Genomic DNA, 20,627 nt, shown 5'->3' with positions numbered 1-20,627 from the left:
TAGACATTTGTAAACTGGGACACTAAGAGTTTTGCCCTGAATGCTATTTGGTTTACGATGCAGAACATTAAAACCTAAAAAAAGAGAAAGAAAGAAAGAAAGAAATCTGTTCTTTCTCAACAGGATCCCATCCTTGAGGGAGGCTGAGGGTTAAGAAAAGGAATGAGACCAGAATTTATGACACTTGCCATCCCCTCTTGTCATGTATTTGTTTATATGAAACACAGCATCAAGATCAATAGTCCAACTTGATATTTTTCAAGGTTACAAAGATGCAAGATGTGATGAAGAAAAATTTTAAACAGCACGTTGTTCTGATTTCCGCTTTCCCACAAGCTTAAGTTCTTTGCTATGGCACAATGACCACAGGTCTCCCCACCTAGAGACTTAGAGAAGACAGCTCACCGCATTAAGACATGGGGGTCCTGGTGGAAGGAATACTCAGGAAAAGAGTAAAGGGAAGGTATCTCACCCCAATATCATATTTTGGGTAAAGAGGATAACAAGTACGGAGAAAGTACTAAAAATGTGTTCTTGACTGGCACACAGCAGTCCCCCCTTATCTGAGGGGACACGTTCCAAGACCCCCGTGGATGCCTAAAACCATAGGTAGTACTGAACCCTCTATATGCTATGTTTTTTCCTATGCATACTACCTATAATAAAGTTTATTTTGTAACTTAGGCACAGTAAGAGGTTAACAACAATAACTAATAGTAAAATAAAACAATTATAATAATATATTGTAATACAAATTGTGTGGGCATAGAGTCTCTCTCTCTCAAATTATTTTATTGTACTGTACTTACCTTTTCACTTAAAGGAAGCACTTTATGGCTTCTCTTTGGCATATCCAAATTGCCAGCATTACTGCTCTTGTGCTTTGGGGCCGTTACTAAGTAAAATAAGGATGACTTAAACACAGGCACTGCGATACCATGACAGTCGATATGATCACTCAGATGGCTACTGAGTGGCTACCCGCAGAGAGCTTCTACAGCGTGGAGATGCTGGACAAAGGGAAGATTCATGTGCTGGGTGGGACGGAGTGGGATGGCAGATTTCATCAGGCTACTCAAAATGATGCATGATTTAAAACTTATGATATGTTTACTTCTGGAATCTTTCATTTAATATTTTCAGTGTATGGTTAACCATGGCTGACCACGGGTAACTGAAACCTCAAAAGCGAAATCACAGATAAGGGGGACAATTATATATATACACATACACACACACTCACGCACACACACACACACATACAATATATATACATATATATTATACACACGCACACTTTTTTTTTCAACTTAGTGTTATGACCTTACTATTAGGATAAAAAAGACATAGATCTACCCCAAAGCAAAACATAGAGAGGTTTCCTCCTTCTGTATAGGCAGCATCAGAAAGAGGGAGGGAATGTCTGCCGCCACCCCAGGACTTTCCTCCCCACCTCTTAACTCTGAGAAGAGTTTTATTTTCCTTAGATAAAGAGCCATTCTACCTGTCTAGGTCTGAAAAGATACCTAGATTAGAGTTCAAAAAAAAAAGACGATGGAACATTTAAAGGGCAATGCAAACAATAAAACCGTTAAAGTTCAATTGATCCAAACAGGCCGGCAGCCAGAGCCCTCAGTGACAGGAGAGTGTGGCTGCAGTCACAAAGCGCTGGGTCAGTGCAAGCTTCACATGCCCAACAGGGAACATCATTCTTTCTTGGCTCCCACTGTCGGAACACCAAGAACCTCGTTAGGAAAGTATTCCCTCTGTACAGTGACTAGACAATTCTTTATCGAACGATTCTCCAAATGAGACCTTCTAATTTAGAGGGAGTTGGTACTGGTTAACCGATGTAACTGGAAGTTGAAGCATATTTTCTTGATTTGTTCTCTCTTGCAGAAGAGTGCAGACGTCTTAAGGATCCACATACATGTGGTGTTATGTTGGCAAAATAGAAAACGACAGTCACTGCTCTCTAGAAATAATTTTATAATTATAATCCAATTGAACTGAGTAAAGACAATATATGTATTTTGCAAAGGGAAAAGTTGCTTCGAAATTATTTTACTCAATCTAGAAATTCTTTTTGTATTAGGCAGGTGGTAACATTTTATCTGCAGAGAAACTTTTTCTACTGGAATTTGACCCACATTAGTCCCGTTTTTCATGGAGGATCACAGGCTTGTGAAACTTCTTTTGCTCTTTGGAATAAATCCATCCTTAGTTTCTTTTTTTAAAAAAATTGATCTCCTATGCACTTTTACTACCTGTTACTATTTCTCCCCTGCTGCTATTTTGGATGAGCTAGTTTAACTAGCAACGGATTAATTCATCCTGGTTAGCAATGGAACAATTAAAAATTTAACGCACCGTTTATTGATTCCAGTGTACACAAGCGTGTGAGCGTGGTCACGTGTACGGAACACCAGAATAAGTAAGAAAGCCTCACTTATTACTAACATTCAATAAATAAAAAATACCCATATAAGTGCACCACAACCCAGATGTTAAAATCAGGTAGGAAAATAAGTTTAATAAGAATTTTGCTAATTCTACTTCATTATGATTTATTTTTATTGGGTTTTGGAAGGTTTTCTGAGAGCGTGGGAAGCTATAGTTGCTTTTCTTGCTGTACTTGTGACTATATCATTAAGTAATAGAAACAGGAGAAGGGAAAGGAATCGGAGCAATTAGCATGAGAAAGGCTACATTCCATCTTTAGGTAAAAAGAATGCAGATTGCTAATTATTTATTTGATTCTATCATTTGCATTTAAAAGTACCTCAACCTACTACTTGCACTGTGTGATGTTATCAGGGAAACCTTTGGCATAAGTGATGCAGGACAGGACAAATTTCCTGAGTCGGGGGCGAGAGACTCAGGCCTGCAGTGAGGGAAGAAGAGGGTCCTTTGGTGGAGAGTGTAGAAAGAATTCGACACGTCCGCCAAAGCTGGGGTCAAAGGGAAAGTTTATTAAAGAACGGGAAAATCAAAGACTAGAGAAAACAAAGACAAAAACCCAAGTCAAGGGGAAAAAGCCCGAGGTTGTGGGGGATCCAGTTTACATATTATTCTTTAGTTCCCGTGAGTTACAGTTTAAAGACTTTGTTTACCCATTTCCTTCAATAAAGACATACAGAGTAGTGGAGTGAAAAAGTTAAGAACATATAGCACAAAGGCCTGCTGGCAGTTCCCAGCCTTTAATCCATAGGTTCCCTAGTGATTTTAGCCATAGAGAATGAACAATTTTATTTTATGTAGGGCAGCCACTTAAAGACTCTGTTTTTCCCATTTCTCCTTCGCAGGCGTGGGGAATGGTTTGTTAGCAATCCCAGCAGAAATCTCCCTTTGTTCTGAAGGTGTCCTCCTGGCCTGGCTGCTGGGCCGATCAGCACATTGCAGTCTCCGAAAGAAGCTTCATTTAACACTGTAATACTCTTGCCTCCTCCCTACATTATAAGTATTAAAAGTCTATTTTTACCACTTGAAATTTTAACCTTCTGAGAAAGATTTTTCACTATGAACAAATTGTGAATGTATGTTATACCAATAGGAAATGGAAATTCAAAGGCTTCGTTTAAAAAACAAAAAGCTCATATTTAAATATTCGTAGTACGTACGTTGTGGTTTATTTTAGAATCGTTACACATGGTAAGGCAATGCTAACTGAAGTTAGAGCTTAACTTGAAAATACAGTTATTCTTTGTCTGACCCCTACTGCTTGCAGCAAGTAAGTGTAGAGTCTAAAACAAAATTGAAGGAAAAACTTGGCAGTTTCTCTTAAATGGCATTTGATTCATTCAAAGCAAGAAAAAAATAATATGTCCCGGAAAAATAGTTCACCCTCACTATATTCTTAGCATAGAAAGACAACCATCGAAATAACCTTAGATATTTTCAAATTCTGTCTCTACCTTTGATCAAAGGGAAACCTGAGAAAGACTGTTTGCAAGGTCGGGGCACAGTTTGAATTGGTTTGTGGGGCCCCAGTTTTTTCTTCCCTCACTCCACTGGCCTCAAATCTGTTCTACAAGAGCAGGAAGATAATCTTGGGGATTTTAAATCCTTCCGCCCTACCCAACCACCACCTGAGTGGTGACACCACCTTCACCAGGGCAAATATTGACACCCACCAGGACCAACCCCCTTTCCCAAAAAACCTCTGCTCTCGCCTCCTGAGGCTGTTTGTGAGGACAAACAGGTATTACTCAAGTAAAGTGAAAGGCAGAGTCAGGCACAGGAGTCCTTCTGAGCACAATCTTCATTCATTTTTCTGCTTTCCTTATGGCACACTGAAGTAACCGCTTAGTAATTAATGCTCCACTCCAACCGCAATTTACATGGCTTTCCTCTCACAATTCAACCAGCTCCATTTTCTTCGCTGTGTCCCCTGCTCGCCGTGTCCCCCGCTTGTGGATAATTCTTGTAGCTAGAAGCCCTCTGAGATCGAGCATGAAATGTACCGCCCTGCGAAATTATCAACCAGTGGCCTATATTTTTCTCCATAGTTTCGAAAACAGAAAGGGAGAACACATTCTATTAATTTTGCTTGTTTGTTTATTTGTTTGTGGTTTTTTGTTGGTTTTTTATATGACATGTAGCATCCATTACATTTAGTCTCTGCCCCTTCATATTTCATACCATCCTCAGTTTAATTTCCTCACACCTTAAAACACGTTTTATTTAAATATTCCTTCTCTTTACTGGATACTTAACTTATCCAGTTCATAAATATTTTCCCAAAGGTGTGTGTCTAGTTTTAGATCTTCGAATAACTCAGCTTTGTTTCCCCATAATAAGAACATTTGTCCTAATTAATTTCTCTAATTCTAAACCAGGAAATTGTCCCTCAGGTGTTTTAAGATACTTTAGACAAGATATGACCTTTCAAATTGGTTGTTTAGCAAAAGTCTACAGAACTGGTGTCCCAATTACACTCAATTCTTTCATTGGGAATATTACTACATGGCTCAAAGAAGGTCATGCTTGAAGATAAAATAATTATTAATCTCCACTCGCTTGTGCCTCTATCTACTAGACTTAATATTCGAAATATAAAAACATTTTTAGAGGTAATAGAAACATCTTTTAATAGAACTCTTCAAATATTTTGCAGGATAGATGTGCATTTAAGTTCATTTGCTTTGTTTAGACGTCTGCCATGATCAAAAACAGTAAATACATGCCAACAGTAATTACATCTGACTGGACTCTGACATCTCTGTCTGTGTCTCAGCACAATTGTCACGTGTGCACACACACACACGCACACACACGCACACACACACCAGCATATCAGGGCTTTCTGGTCCTAGTCTGTGGTCCAGCCCCCCACCAAGTGATAAATCCCACTTTTCACTAAGAGATTACTGTTGATTTCATCCAAACTCCTACCTAACAAGTTGTAGACAATAGACATTCGAGGAAAAAGAGGGAATTTGGAACTAGTCATCTCTCTGAGATAAAGCAGAATGCAGTAAAATTCTCAATAATAAACCCACCTGGGAATTTAGAACTTCATAAAGAAGCTATAAAACACTAATTAAATTATCACCTCCAGTCACCAAAAATCTTTCTAGGGTAAGGTTTTGGGTGGCTGCACAGCTGCTGACAAGAAAAGAGGATAAAGAACGTAAGGACCCCAGACTGTCAAAAGTTAAGTAGCAGCATTTAAGTAAAAGAGGCAAAGCGAACATGGTTATCCTAATAAATGTCAAGAAGCCACACGGTAATCACAGTCTGAGTGCCGTATTATTGATGATGGATAATTGTGCAAGGAATTCCTGGAACCAACATATATAAGTAGCCCAATAAAGTTCGGCTTTGTTTATATGGAAAAAAAATCCATACCTGGTGAACAGAAGCCTCTCTTCAGCTACCGCAATGGAGAATTGTAATCCTCGTTCAACCTCGAGATGCTAATTAGCTCATAGACAAAGAAGTCCTTGAATAAAGAGAAGACTGGGTGCTCTTCAAGAGGAACTCTGGAGTACGTCTGTTAAGTGTTACATGTTTTAAATAGATGTCCTTACAAATTGTCAGAATTCCCATATTGATTCTTTGATCAGTGGCTATTTCTTGCATCTCAGAGTTTCATCTGGAATTATTTTCATTTAGCGCAGGTCTACTGGAGCAAGCTATTTTCAGAATACTTCTAAGATTTTTCTTTGATTTTATTTTTTACCATATTATATATCTTGGTACATATTTATTTTTATTTATCCTATGTAGGATTTGTTTTATTTTTAATTCATGGACTGATTTTTTAAATTGTCACCTATTATCTTTTTAAATACCGTTTCTGCCCATCCTTTTTCTCCTCTCTTTTAGGAAATCATATTTAAACTTCCTCATTCCATCCTCTATGCCTTTAGTGTTCTTTTCTGTGTTTTCATGCTTCATTCTGGGTCATTTCTTTGGCTCTATCGTCTAGTTTATTAATTTCCTTTTGTTTCACCTGCTCTGCTGTTAATCTGTCCATTAAGTTCTTGATTTCTTCTGTAAATTTGCTATGTCACTGTTTATACTTTTCTACTTGTAGATTTATTCAAGTTTTACTTCTCAATATCTAAGCACAGAAAACATTCTTGTTTTAAAGCCTGTCTCCAATAATTTCTATATTTGACATTTGGGTGGCTTATTACTCTGTTCGTTATGCAGATTATTATTCACAGTGTTTTGGTTTTTGTATAGCTGGATATCTTTCTGTCATAACGTTGCATATTTTATTTTATTTTTAGAAATAATTTGCAAACTAAGATATTTTCCTCTATGAAGCTCGTTCCTCTCCTCTGGCGTTTTTTGTTTTCGTTTTTGTTTTTGTTTTCCTCTTTCTAGGGACCAAGTGACATTACACTTCAGGAGTAGCTTAATTTAAGTTCAAAGATTGAGGTTCTCGTAACGGAAACAAGGACTGTGACGAGTCAGAGTGAAGGCTGTTTTCCTTTTGGTTCCCTGTCATCCTGTGGGTGTCGCCCTTTAGAACCCCAGCTTAACGCCTCCGTGTCTGCAGTGGGGAGGATGACAAATAGGTTATCTTACTCCCCACTGTAATTGACTTCCATTTCTTTTGTCGTCAAAATCGCAGCTCTGTCACTTTCTTCTACCTTAGCAAATGAAAGTAGCTTCGAATATGGAGCTTGCCTCTGAGCTATTTTCTCCAGTAGTTCCTCCCAATCTGATTATCTCTTACAATGCTGTAAGTAGATGTTTTTTCATATTTCTTTTACTTTTTAAGGGTTGTTCTAGGTAGACTAGTCCAAAGTGTTAATATACTTTTCTCTACTTTTTGACTCTATTATTATATACTGTATATGGTTAGTTATTCTGTAATCTGATCTTTATTTTGCTTTCATGTTTTCTTTAAAATCCTTTGTGAGGGAAACAAAACTTTATTTTTAAAAATTGTATTTTAGAAATCAAGTAAAGGAGGTAATATACTAGATTAAATAATTCATTATCAGTAATATAATAGTGTGAATCTGGGTTAATGTTCAAGCCAACCATATCTTTGCCTAAAAAGTATTATAACATCAAATATCTGCTTTACATATGTATACATAGTCAATGGGGAAAAATGGAAAAATGAAAAGGTATACACTATAATGTTAAGATTAGTTATCCCTGTATTGTGGATTAAGAGCAAAATTAATTTTCCTTACACTTTTCTATGCAATAAACATAATCAGAAAAACGTAAATATTTTTAATGTGAAACTTAATTGCTGCAAATGAAACAGCCCCAAAGACATAAAGAAAATAACTCTCATGCTTATATAGATGACAAGAAGATAGAAAGATAGATAAAATGTTAGATATACAGCAGACAGACATAGAAAACTAGGAAATGTTGGCAACTTCAAAAGTGCACTCACATAAGCTATTTGTGGGAAAAGTGACTTTTCCATGTAGTCTGAGATTCTAGATAATCCATAATACATTGGTTTGCTGGCAAAAAAAAACAACAACAAAAAACAAACAAACAAAAACACAACATTTTAATGCTCATTTAATGTATAGTATGGAATTACCTGCTTTGTAATTATGGCAGAGAAAAATTTATTCTTAGCCTTTCTTAACAAATCAGTCATTATTCTCAAGTTGGATTTAGAAGAGTTTTATTGCTATAAATGAAATCATGAGTGCATCTGTAATATAAAGACTATGAAGGGACTTTGTGTATTTATTCTGTGATTTTATTATGTAGATCAATTTCAAGTTTACATGCATGGTTACTCCTTTGCCAAAGATAATTATATATTGCATAGCTTGCTAAAACCCTCTTCGAATGTTTTAGAATTTTAATTAAAAATTACTCTTTGAGAATGCCAAGTTTATTTCACCTCTGACCAATAAAATAAGTTCTAAAGGGCGTCCAAATTTTCTTGTGAAATAACTCAGGATTTTCTGGTTTTAAAGAGATGACTTGTGTGAAAATGGAAAGGACTTTTCAAGCCAACCAAAAAAGATAAGACAATGAGTACAAAGTCCACTTTTATCATGTGAAGCACCTTCCGACCCCATGAAGTTCTGGTCATCAAGTGCCACTTTGTGTGTGGTGGGTAATGGAATTACGGTGTGGAACAGAGTCAAAAGGATGTGCCTTATCTTAAAGAAGTCAGGGAAAACTAGTTACATCCCTCAATTTCTTCATTCCTCCCAAAGTAAAAAGCATGCTGTCAAAAATCTGTATTTTTAACTACCGTTATTGAGATGTAACTTACATTTAATAAAATGCACTCATAAGCATATAATTCAGAGTCTCAAAAATGCATATATGTGTTTATCCACCAGCACAAACAAGAAATAGAACATTTCCAGTACTCCCAGAAGTTTCTGGTGACCCTTAGCAGTCAACACGCTCCCACACCAGGCTGTAGGCAAATACTGATCTGTTTTCTGTTACTATAGATTAGATTTATAATTAGACTTTAAATACTGAATAAGAAATAAGTAATTATATGAATCAACTCTGTCAAGGATGGTGGAAATCTGTTGCCACTCATTAAGAAACCGAGTCTGACATCCTAAAATAACTCTCTTAAACATGCTATCTGAATGCACTCTATATTAGGGCTACTACTTAAGATGCCAGGGCACAAAGGGTTTGTCACCACCCTATTTCAAGGTATATACATGATTTATGATGGGGCCTAAACACTTTTAGAGCAGTTTGAGATTACCATGTCATCCAATTGCATGATGATTTTTCTTAGAAATTTAGTCTCACTGTATTTTATAAAAGCATTGGTCAGTAACAGGGCAGAAATTTAAAAACAAAATCAAAGCTGGTACTTCACCTCGGACAATCATAGAATCACTGCTCATGCATACTTTCCATCTGCCCCCACCTCCAATAGTTTGGTTTTTTTCCTTCTGTTCTTTGAGTAGTAGCTTTGAAGCTTTTGGAAGCTATGCACTGAATCCAGCGAAGGAAATGTATGAATATGTGTCAATATTTAAAAATATATAAGTAGAGAAGAAAGCCTTGGTAATTCATTTAGAGTTAAACCAAAACATGTGTCCAAGCAGGAAAAAGTCATTTAAAAAAAAAAAATAGGCCGAGGAAATTACTGCTGCTCATTAGTTGATTTAAGCTGATGATGCAAGTAGCCATTAGTTCAACTAATGGTAATGGACCTTCTGAGAAGGGATTTAGTGAAAATGGCCCAGATGCCTCCATTCTGCAAAAGACTCAGAAGAGGTAAGAAAATAAAGACATTTATTTTCTACATTAATGGTGAACAAATAATTGAAATAAAAGCAGCAAGGATATTCTTTAGCAATGAGAACTAATAAATTGTTCTAAAAGTCTCTGATATGTTGTGTCTTGTAAAATGATATACTAATAATAATATTGGCAAAACCACATAGCATGTATCATATGCCAGGCACTGTTCAAAGTGTTTGACATATATTATTTTGTTTAACCCTCATATCAACCTATGAGATAAACACTACTATCATTATTTTACAAATGAAAAAACTAATAAAAAGATTGAGTGAACTGTCCAACAACACACACCTCATTAGTAGTCAGGTCGAGTTCTAAACTCAGCTAGTATGGTTCCTAAGTCTGTGTGCCTACCTTCTTCGTTTACTTTCTATTTGCTGTTGAGAAGCTTAGCCTTCAACCATAGATGCCATTAATTGAGGGCGCTAAGGAAGAAAACAAAGAAGTAAATCAATGCTCTATTCAAGTCATTTCCCTATAAATTCTTTATATCATTTCCTAAGTTAAAGTATTGAGCGTTAACTTCTTTTTCTTTCCTAGGATATTTTCGCAGTGGCTTTTGTTAATCACACTGGAATTATAATGTCATAATAATCAACTGAAAATTTTTAAAAATATAAATCACCAACCAATTGTTTGTTTGTTTTTTTAATGAGGTTAAACTATTTATTTTTCCTATGTAAATAACCATCTACTTTGAGTGCTGCTAAGTCATGGCCTACTTTGAAAATGGCATGAAGTCTAATCCAAAAAAAATGCTAATATAAGACTGTGGATATTATGCTTTACTTCTGATGGAGGAGGTGCCCATCTACATTTGAATTTCTTCTCTTATTTCGCATGTTTCTGGATCTAAGCATCACACATCCTCTATACATTAGGAGGTAATTCTGGCTTATGTTTCACAAAATTATTAGAACTCCAAATTTGGTCATACTACAGAAATTCTATGACTTTAATTTCTTAATCTGGAAGACTTTGAGGGAGTGAAGAACATTTAAAGAATTCAGTCTTTTATCGTGGTATTTTCACTAAAATTGGACTGATTACTTCTGCTATGGACCTAAGTGAGATGTTTAGCTTCTTGACGTTGTATATATGTGCGAACTCATTTTCCATCAATTCAAAAACTAGACTAAAAATATCTTTCAAATATATCAGCACCAAAGAAAATATGTCTTCCCAGAGTTTTCTATAATGACATATTCCTTCCATGCAAATTCCCATTTAAATTTACCTTAAAGTTAAAACAGTCACTTAATTAAAAGAAAAGTATGAAACTTTACATCACACTTTTTCTGAGGTTAATGCACAGGCTATTGTGTAGGTTCTTTTATATTCATCATAAATATAACAGGTTCAAATTTTGATTTAGAAAGAAAGTAAATATTTGAGTAAAAAAAATGATCTGAAAAGTCCATTTATTTCATTTGAAGAGCATCATTAGACATGCACCACATACCGTGATAAAAGTATATTATTGTTTTCCATACAGGATTTTTTATTTGAAAAGTGGCAAAGCATAAAATGCAGATTTCAAAACATTTATACTTGAAGGCATGACACGTGTCCTTTGCAAAAGCAGTAGAAGTTTGTACACCAGATTAGTGACAGATTAGTTCCATGAACATTTAATCCTCTGACAGTTGAAGATTTTAAATTGATCGCAACTGGCTAAGGAGCAGTTTCTTCTTAGGGACACAAAAGTGTCTCATAACAACATCGGATGCTAAAATATGTGATGGACATGTCAGTAGTGGTTTGAAATATCATATATGCTACTGTATATTTAGGCTGAGATTTATTTTATAGAAATGACAAAAGTTGTTTTTCTCTCATTATTGTTATCACCAAGCATGAAAGAATTAGGATGTTTAGGCATTTCTTAAAGAGACAATCATTTATCATATTTCCTTAAATTCTTCTGTCCTCAAAGTTACCTCTATATATTTATTGACTGAATGCTATGTGTCAGATAGTGTGCCAAGTTACTCTAAAAAGATATGGTCTTTGCCTCTAAAGACTTGTCAGTAGAGACACAAGTAAAGCATTAATGGTTACGTGATTTTAATCATCTATACATACACGGTGTGATTAAATGTCTACAAAAACCTTAACACGTTATTTGAATGGCTTTGGTCTGGGAACAAAAACTCCAAAAAGAGTATTTTTTTATTTCTTATTATAAAAAAAAAATTATCTTAAAACTATAGCTCACAAAAGTAAGATTAAAAATTGGTGGGCTAAAATCATAAAAAAGGTCTTGAAAATAAAATGTCCTTACAGGTTTTTGAAAGCTGTGACATATTTATTAGAATCTAGAAAGCCACATGCATGTGTAAGGCTGTGTGCATGCCAAGGAAAAACATGAGAAAGCTCTAATATCTCCTTTCTGGCTAACCTTGAGGCTCTTTAAAAACAGGAGCAAAAGCTAAGGCACAGTTGTAAACTGTCACTTAAGGCATTCTCTAACATACACAGAGCCCCTTGGCAAAGGATAAGAAACTTATTGGTTCAAAGCATTTAAGGTCCTTTCTGTCTAAACATTAGCTGACCGTTAAGTTAAGCAAGCAGAGATTTCAGTGGTTGCACATGACAAAGATTACAAACATTACAGAATTAGCCAAGAAAAGTCACTAAACAAACAGCAATGATGAAAAAGTAATGGTAAGAGAGGGGTCTGATTTCCAGAACTGCCACATAATATTATCTAAAATGCCCGGTTTTTAATAAAATATTATAAGACATGCAAAGAAATAGGAAAGTGTAGCCCATGAGCAAGGGAAAAAAACAGTCAATAAAAATATTCTGCTGGGAAGCCCAGATATTGGACTTACTAGATGAATACTTTATAGTAGCTATTACATACTCAAAGACTAAAGGAAATCATATCTAAAAAGTTAAAGTATGAGAATAATGTCTTACCAGTCAGAGAATACCAAAAAAGATATATAAATTATTTTTTAAAAGAAACAAATACCAATTCTAGAGTTGAAAAGTACAATAACTGAAATGAAAAATTCATCGGGAGAGTCTCAAGGGCCAATGTAGGCTGGTAAAGAAAGAATCAAGTGTACTTGAATGTAGATCCAATCTGGAGAAGATAAAAAATGAAAGTACAATGAACAGAGCATTCCAACATACGCACAATGGCAGTCCCAAAAGCAGGAGAGAGAAAAAAAGGGGCAGAAAGAATAATTGAAGAAATAATGGCTAAAAACTTTGTAAATTTGATAAATATGTTATATCTATAAATCCAAAAAGCACAATGACCTCTTAGGAGGATAATCTGAAAAAAAAAAATCACACATAGACACATCATAGTCAAACTATCAAAAGCCAGAGGGGGTGGGGGGGAAATCTTGAAAGTAGGAAAAAAAAAGAAGTGACTCCCGATAAAACTAAGAGCTGACTTTCATCAAAAACAAATGGAAGCCAAAAGGCAGTGAGAGGACATCTTCCAAGTACTGAAAGAAAAAGACTATCAACCAAGAATTCTATATTCAACAAAGTATCCTTAAAAAATAAAGAAAATATAGGATATTTCCAGATAAACAAAAATTGAGAGAATTTGTTGCTAGAAAACCTATCTACAAAAAATACTAAAGGACCTTCTTCAAGCTTAAATGAAAGAACACTAGACAATAATTTTAATCTACATGAAGAAAAAAATAATACAAGTAAAGGTACTTATGTAAGTAAGAGTAAAATACAATATAAATCCATTTGTGTCTGACTCTTTTATTCATCTATTTTATGTAAAACACAACTGTATTAAGCAATAATTATCCAACTCTGTTTATGGACTTATAATGTATAAAGATATAATTTATATGTGAAAAATGACAGAAAATAAGGAGGTCTACTAAAGTTTTTGTATATTTTTGGTGTTAATTTGAGCTAGAAATTTTAAATTAACACAATTTAAAATTTAAAATAGAACCAATTTCTTGGTTCTATAATCCTTAGAACCAAGAAAATAACTCAAAACTTTTATCAAAATAAACAATAAGAAAATTCAAAAGGTACAGTAGAAAATATCTATTAAATGCAAAAAAGCCAGCAATGGAGGAATAGAAAAGCAGCAGAGACAAAAGACATATAGAAAACAAACAGAAAAATAGCAAACATAAATCTTACCTTGTCGGTAATACATTACATGTAAATATATTAAACACTCCAATCGAAAGGCAGAGATTAGAATAAAATTTTTAAATACTCCAACTATATATTATCTACAAGTCATATTTTAGATCCAAAAACATAAATATATTGAAAGCAAAAAAAAAAAAATGAAAAAAAGATGTACCATACAAACAGAGCCAAATGAAAACTGAAGTAGCTATATCACAAATGACATGAAGATAAAATTGTTACTAGAGAAAAAAATTGACGCTTTTATCATTATATCATTTTGTAATGATAAAAGTGTCAATATTCATCAAGAAGATATAAAAATTATAAGTATATCAACAAAGTAAAAATGCAACCCATAGAATAAAAGAAAATATTTGTAGATAATAGAAATCATATCTCTGATAAAAGTCTAGTTTCTATTATAAACAACTCTTACAACTTGGCAGTAAAAAAAAAATACTCAATTAAAAATGGACAAAAGATTTGAATAGACATTTTTCCAAAAAACAATATGCAAGTAGCCAATAAGCACACAGAAAAATGCTCAACATCATTAGACATTAGGGAAATACAAAGCAAAACCATAAGGAGATATAACTTTACACCCAACAGAATGGCTAAAATAAAAAGGACAGTCAATAATAAGTGTTAGAAAGGAGGTGGAGAAAACAGAAACTTCATACAATTACAGTGGAAATGTAAAATGAAACAGACACTTTGGGAAACAGTTCAGTAGTTCCTTAACAAGTTATATATCAAGTTACTATATATGACCCAGCAATTTTACTCCTACGTGTATACACCAAGAGAACTGAAAACGGTCGTCAAACAGAAATTACACAAGAATGTTCGTAGCAGCATGCTTACGACAGCCAACAGGTGGAAGCAATCCGATGTCCATCAACGGATAAATGGATAAACAAAATGGCAGATCTATGCAATGGAATATTAGTCATAAAAAGAAATGAAATACTGATCCACGTTATGATATGAATGTACCTTGAAAACATTATGCTAAGTGAAAGAAACCAATCACAAAGGCCATCTATTGCATGATTTGCATAATTGTATTTATATGAAATGTCCAGAAAAGGAAAATTTATAGAGACATAGTTTCATGATTGCCAGAGCTTGAGAGGAAGAGTATACGATGAGTGACTGCTATGGCTGTGAGATTTCTTTTGGAGTTGATGAAAATGAAAACGTCTTAATGTTAGATAGTGGAGATCATTGTACAACTCTTTACTATACTAAATAGTATATATACTAAATATTATATACACTAAAACAAATTTTGCACCTTAAATGGGTGAATTTTATGTATATGAATTATATATCAATAAAGCTATTATTTAAAATGTAACACACATAAATTTTTCCACCTGAATTTTTTTTATAATCCTTGTATTCTTGGATAACCTGTATATCTCTTTATCCCCATATGTTTGAATCCTTCCTGCAAAGGAGCAGATGGGTTCAAAAGAGCAGTATCTTCCAAGAAAGCACTCTAAAAATAAAAAGGTAAATTTTTTGCAGTAAGAAAAATACAATATATAGTGAATTTTAACAATATAACTATTGTAATGCCTCAGGTGTATAATCGTCAAGAACTATCCCTTGTCGTTCTAAATAGATGCTCTGTGGTTCCAAGTCACCCAAGAACCAGCTCCTTAAAAGACACTTCAAAAACTATTGACTAAATGAAGGAATCCTTACTGCCTAACGTGTTTCATGCTTCTAAGCATATTACTTTACCTTCAGCAATTTAAAAGACCTTCTTAAGGTACAGTCTCCATGGAAATCTCAACTTCATACTCTGCTCTCAGCCTTTGTGCCCTGAAAGAACAACCTCTTGAACACATGCTACTATTGTCCACGGAATGGCTTTTCGTGTTTTGTGAAAAATGCTTGAAACCTAAGCAAAGTCTTTATTGATGTTATCAAAACATAAGTTTTAAAAGAAAACTTTTAATTTGTGTCATGACGAGTTCATATATTTTCTGAACATCAAGAGCTAGCACAGGGTAGTTAGACCTTGGATATCACAGGCTAGAAATCAGGATATCTGAGTTATAATCCTCACTCTCATTACAAGAAATTTAGCTGAGGCATGTAATCTTTCTCAGCTTCACCTTTCTCTCTTGTGAAACTAAGAAGTTGAAATTAAAATTTTCTTAGATTCTTCATACTTTAAATATTCTATGCCTCCGTGGATTCAGAGAATAACAAATTCTGGAAAATTCTGTCAGAGCATAGTATCCCAGTTTTAAATGAACCGGGGCACCAAGACCAAGCGATGCCCACATGACTTCCATCCCCACATAAGACTTCTACCCCCATCATCTGCTTGTGTGGTGCACATCAGGCTTCCCCAGAAACTTCTCTTCCATCTGTAAGGTCAAGAAAGAAGACACACAGCTCTTCCTTCATCAACTAGAATTACAAGTGGAACAGGGCCCTCCTGCTTTAAACCCTCTCCAGGAACGAAGATGAAGTTCTTGAAATGCACGCTTTTTATCCTCTATTGCCCCACTCCGCCTTGATTATCCATTGGAACTACACTCATTATGTCTTTTTTCCCTCCTTGCCAGTCATGCCTAGAAGCCCCGGACTCCCATCACCCCCCATCCATCCTTCAGTCCCCATTCCCTGTATAACTCTGCACAGTCCCTTTTATTTCTCCTTCTCTCACTTCTCTCCATCTCTAAGTCCAGAAACGCTTCCATTCTGCCCTTCAGAACGCACCATCCATCCTCAGTAAAATCCTCCATGTTTTCAACCTCATTCCTAAATTTTTTTCACCTTCTGAGCCTGGCTCTTCCCAGAGACACTACTTCCCTGTAATCCTCTCGAGAAATGGCTGTTTTCTCCTTGTACATGGTGCCATCCTTGTACTGTTCCACTCAGTACAGAGGGAGCAGAGACTCTTCTTCTTCCTCCTTCTCACTCTTAAATCATTCTCTCTTTTCTCCAAAAGCTTCAAAATTTGAAGATCACTTCATAAAACAATACCACTTATAACTCTTCATTTGGGCTGTCACCTACGGACCCTCAGATCATTGCCTTACATTTCTTGACTTAATTCTTCAAAATTTCAGCATACAACACCCTGATCTCTCAGTTCCCCCATCTTCTCCCTGTAATGATCTTGCCTACCCACCCTACGGCAGCCACTTCCCCTGCGGTGATATCCAGGTGTGTCCTTACCAGACAGCGCTGCAGAATCGGACAGCTCCTGCTGCAGCCCAGGTATATGATGAGAGCTGCCCCGGTCATCAACAAAAGTCCTGACAGCAGCTCCTAAGGACAAAATCCACGAACTTGGAGACACTAACGTGGCCAAACTTACTCATTCTACTTGAAAAATAAAAGACGGACGGTCTTTTTGTTTCATATGGAGAGGCCCATGTGAAGATAAACATCGGGGTATATTATTTACATCGTTGTTCTCTTAAATAAATAAAATACATAGTCTATCTAGTATCCACTCACACGCTCCCCACAAGGGCATTTAAATAAATCAACAAACAAATGAGTATAAACAAATAAGTTGAAAGCAGGGGAGGGGGAGAGGGGGTCCCCAATACGAACAAACACAAAGTCGCAGCTCCCCCAGTAAAATCGGCACTAGTACATTGCCATTTAGATTTACTTTTTGTAAACAGTCTACATGAGATTGATTTAGTGTGCCACCCTAAGGTAGCTATGATGTTCTAGCTTAGTTTAATTTCAATTCTGAATACATGTCATTATCAAAATATAATGGATTTAGTTTACCCTAACCAAAGAGCCATATTTGCTAATTACAGGCTTACTATTAAATTAGGTCCTGTTTCTCTGTAGCCACAAAGTAATCAGATGAGAATCCCAACGCCTCTATTAAACATTTACATTAGAACTGCCTAATTACACCAGGATTTGTTTGGGTAGCGCTGGCAGATGCTCTGAAAGGCTGTGGAAGATGCAGTCACTGTTTCACAGACAATGGGCACCCATTTAGGACCATCCTGACATCAGATCAGGCCACCTGACTGCATGTGTCAATCACAAAATGAAGCGGGTGCTTCTCAGTATAATTCAATACATTGGATCATCTGAGCACCTGTAACGAAGGTATTGATTTGTTCTTCATCAGCCTCAGAAAAATATTGCAAGGGCTCACAAAGGAAGTTCAGAAACTTTGATACTTCCACAGTTAAATGTTATGGAAACAGAAGATTATTTAAATTATTATAACCAGAGTTGCAATCCCATTTAAAAAAAAAGTAATAAATCTCCTTAAATCTTCATTGTTCCAGCTGACAGTACATTTTCTAAGACTTCTTTACACAACATAAGGCATGAGATTTGAGACACTGTGAGATTTTGTTTGTTTTAAACTCTGGTGGTTCACAGTTGAATGGGTGGCACCCTGCCAGCCATTTCTACTTAACAAAGAGAGAACAGAGCCGGGCACTGTTTTCTATGTTTTCTCCCATGCTGGCATACTTGACAGGGTAATGTGGGCCAGACAAGTGACAGATGGTACGTTTGCATCAATGAGATCTGCCAGAGCGGGAGGCTCTTCCCTCACCACCATACTCAGAGACTGCCACGGCTGCACGTACGTTTGAGATTGCTCCAGGAGTACGGGCTTGGGGCACAGTTGCCGGGATGGGCTGGACTGGCATGAACTCTGAGTTTGTCAGATGTGGGTGACCCGTACTTGGCTTACCATAGTTCTGAGTCATCGCTGGACATTTCTCTCGGAGAAATCCCAGAAAATTTAAAACTTCTTCCCACTAGAATCAAGAACTCCCAGCACTGACTTTTTCTTTCTTTGAAGTCAGATTTTTTTCCTGAAAAAAAGAAAAAACATTAAGTTCGCGTCTAAAAGAATGAAACTCTGAGGGAATAATTCTGCTTCACTTCCGACCAAGCTTGCCTACTGCCATCTTTCTTTCCATACTCTGTTCTGATGTCTTTCTCACCCTTCCTCCCCCACCTTATACTGTTCCTTTGATTTTATAGGTAAGAAAAGAGAACATTCTTTGAAGACAGTGATTGGTCTTACTCACCATTATATCCCCAGCATCTAGCAAAATACCAAGAATATAATAGGTGCCTAATAGATGCTTATTGAATAAATTTTGAAAGGCCTATGTGATGTCAAGAAAATAAGAAGAAAGAATCAAGACTATCTGTGTAACATAATGTTTATCCACAAAAAAAGTAAGACAAAAACTCCGTGTATTAGGTTGTTATAATCATGGTCCCCAATAAATCGTACTCCCCATGTGGGTGTCTCGCCTCCCACCACCAGGGCCTGAACCCGATGGACCTCCATAACCAGACTGCAGCTACTTTCTCGGGTTCAGGGTACTCCTTGTGCTCCCCCAAGCAGTCACTTGCTTTCATCCATTTTCCTAGATTCTGTACCTTCGCCTCATCCCTGGATCCTCTCTCTTTATTTAGTTCTCTCTAACAAATAAATTGCTTAGATGGTCTACTTAATTTTTATTTGAAATTCTTCCCCATAGACCTACTACTTGGTCAGCCTCCTGAGTTCCACACTGAGGACCGACCCCATACCCATATGCCCACTTCTCATTAAACCTGACCAAACTCCTGGGACACACAATGCCTAGGACCCTGCTTCTTCAGGAAAAGTGTTCAGACCAATGCTTTAACTGGAATGTTTTAAAGAAAAAAAAAAAACCTGTGGATAATGATCTCACATAAAAGAAAAATAATTATGAAACGTTATTTTGAACACAAAGCTACACCCTGTCTCTATGTTTCATTTGGGCCTTTGCTACTATTTGCAGCAAATTCTTAAATTTTATAGCTGCAAATGCTCAACAGTGACTTTCAGGGAGCTCTATGCAGAGCTTAACCTGTAACCTGTGCGATTTGATTTCTTTGTTATTTATTATCCCAGGAGTAGCCTTGTCTGTTTACTCAGCTCTGTGTGATCTTCACAAGCCAAATACCCTTTGACCTGGGTTTAGAGTCCTCTCCTATGGAGACATTCTTCTCTCATTAATTTTCCAGGTATTTTGGAAATAATACTCATTTCACATTATTTTTAGTGGAAAGGCTCATTATCTGGTTGGGGTCCCAGGTGCGAATGCCAACGAAAGCCTTCTGGAATTCCAGCCTCCTGGCGTCAGGTGACCCCGCTCCCCGACTGCTGCTGCCACGTAGGGTTGGGTTTCTGCTTGGATCTTTCGGTCACAGTCACTGCCCGAGCCGTCAGCTGCAGTGCCAGGGGCCGCTGTGCCAGGGACAGCTCGTCATGGTGGGTGGACTTGGAAATCACTCTTCTGCGCTTTCCCGGTCACCAGCTTTGTCTCCAGATCACAGGCTCCCTCTCAAGTATTCACTTGCAAAGCCAGATCAGGATTTAGGCTTCAGACTGAGCACTAACCTTTCCGTTTAGTCTTATCTATTGCTTGTCACTCTCCATTAGAGCGATAGAAACAGAAAGTTTTCCTAGAAAAAATGAGTCACTCAGTGGCAATTGTCTTCCTAGAAAGACATTGTACCCCTGAGTCAACAACAAGGAAAGAGCGTGGCTCAGGGTCCACCAAATCTAAGTGTATCTGGTGGAGTGCATATTCCCTTTTTAATTTAAATTTTGGTGTTTTATAACATAATATTAACAGAAAACAGTTTTTAGGAAGACACTGATAGGAATATGCCATAGGCATGGTTCAAGTATAATCTTTACATTTTCTTGGCTCTAGGATTTGGATGTTCTCTATAAAGACAGTATT

The sequence above is a fragment of the Pteropus alecto genome, unplaced genomic scaffold (assembly GCF_000325575.1).
Source record: "Pteropus alecto unplaced genomic scaffold, ASM32557v1 scaffold87, whole genome shotgun sequence".
Lineage (NCBI taxonomy): Eukaryota > Metazoa > Chordata > Mammalia > Chiroptera > Pteropodidae > Pteropus > Pteropus alecto.
The sequence above is the reverse complement of the archived record's forward strand: the minus strand, read 5'-3'. Positions refer to the sequence as shown.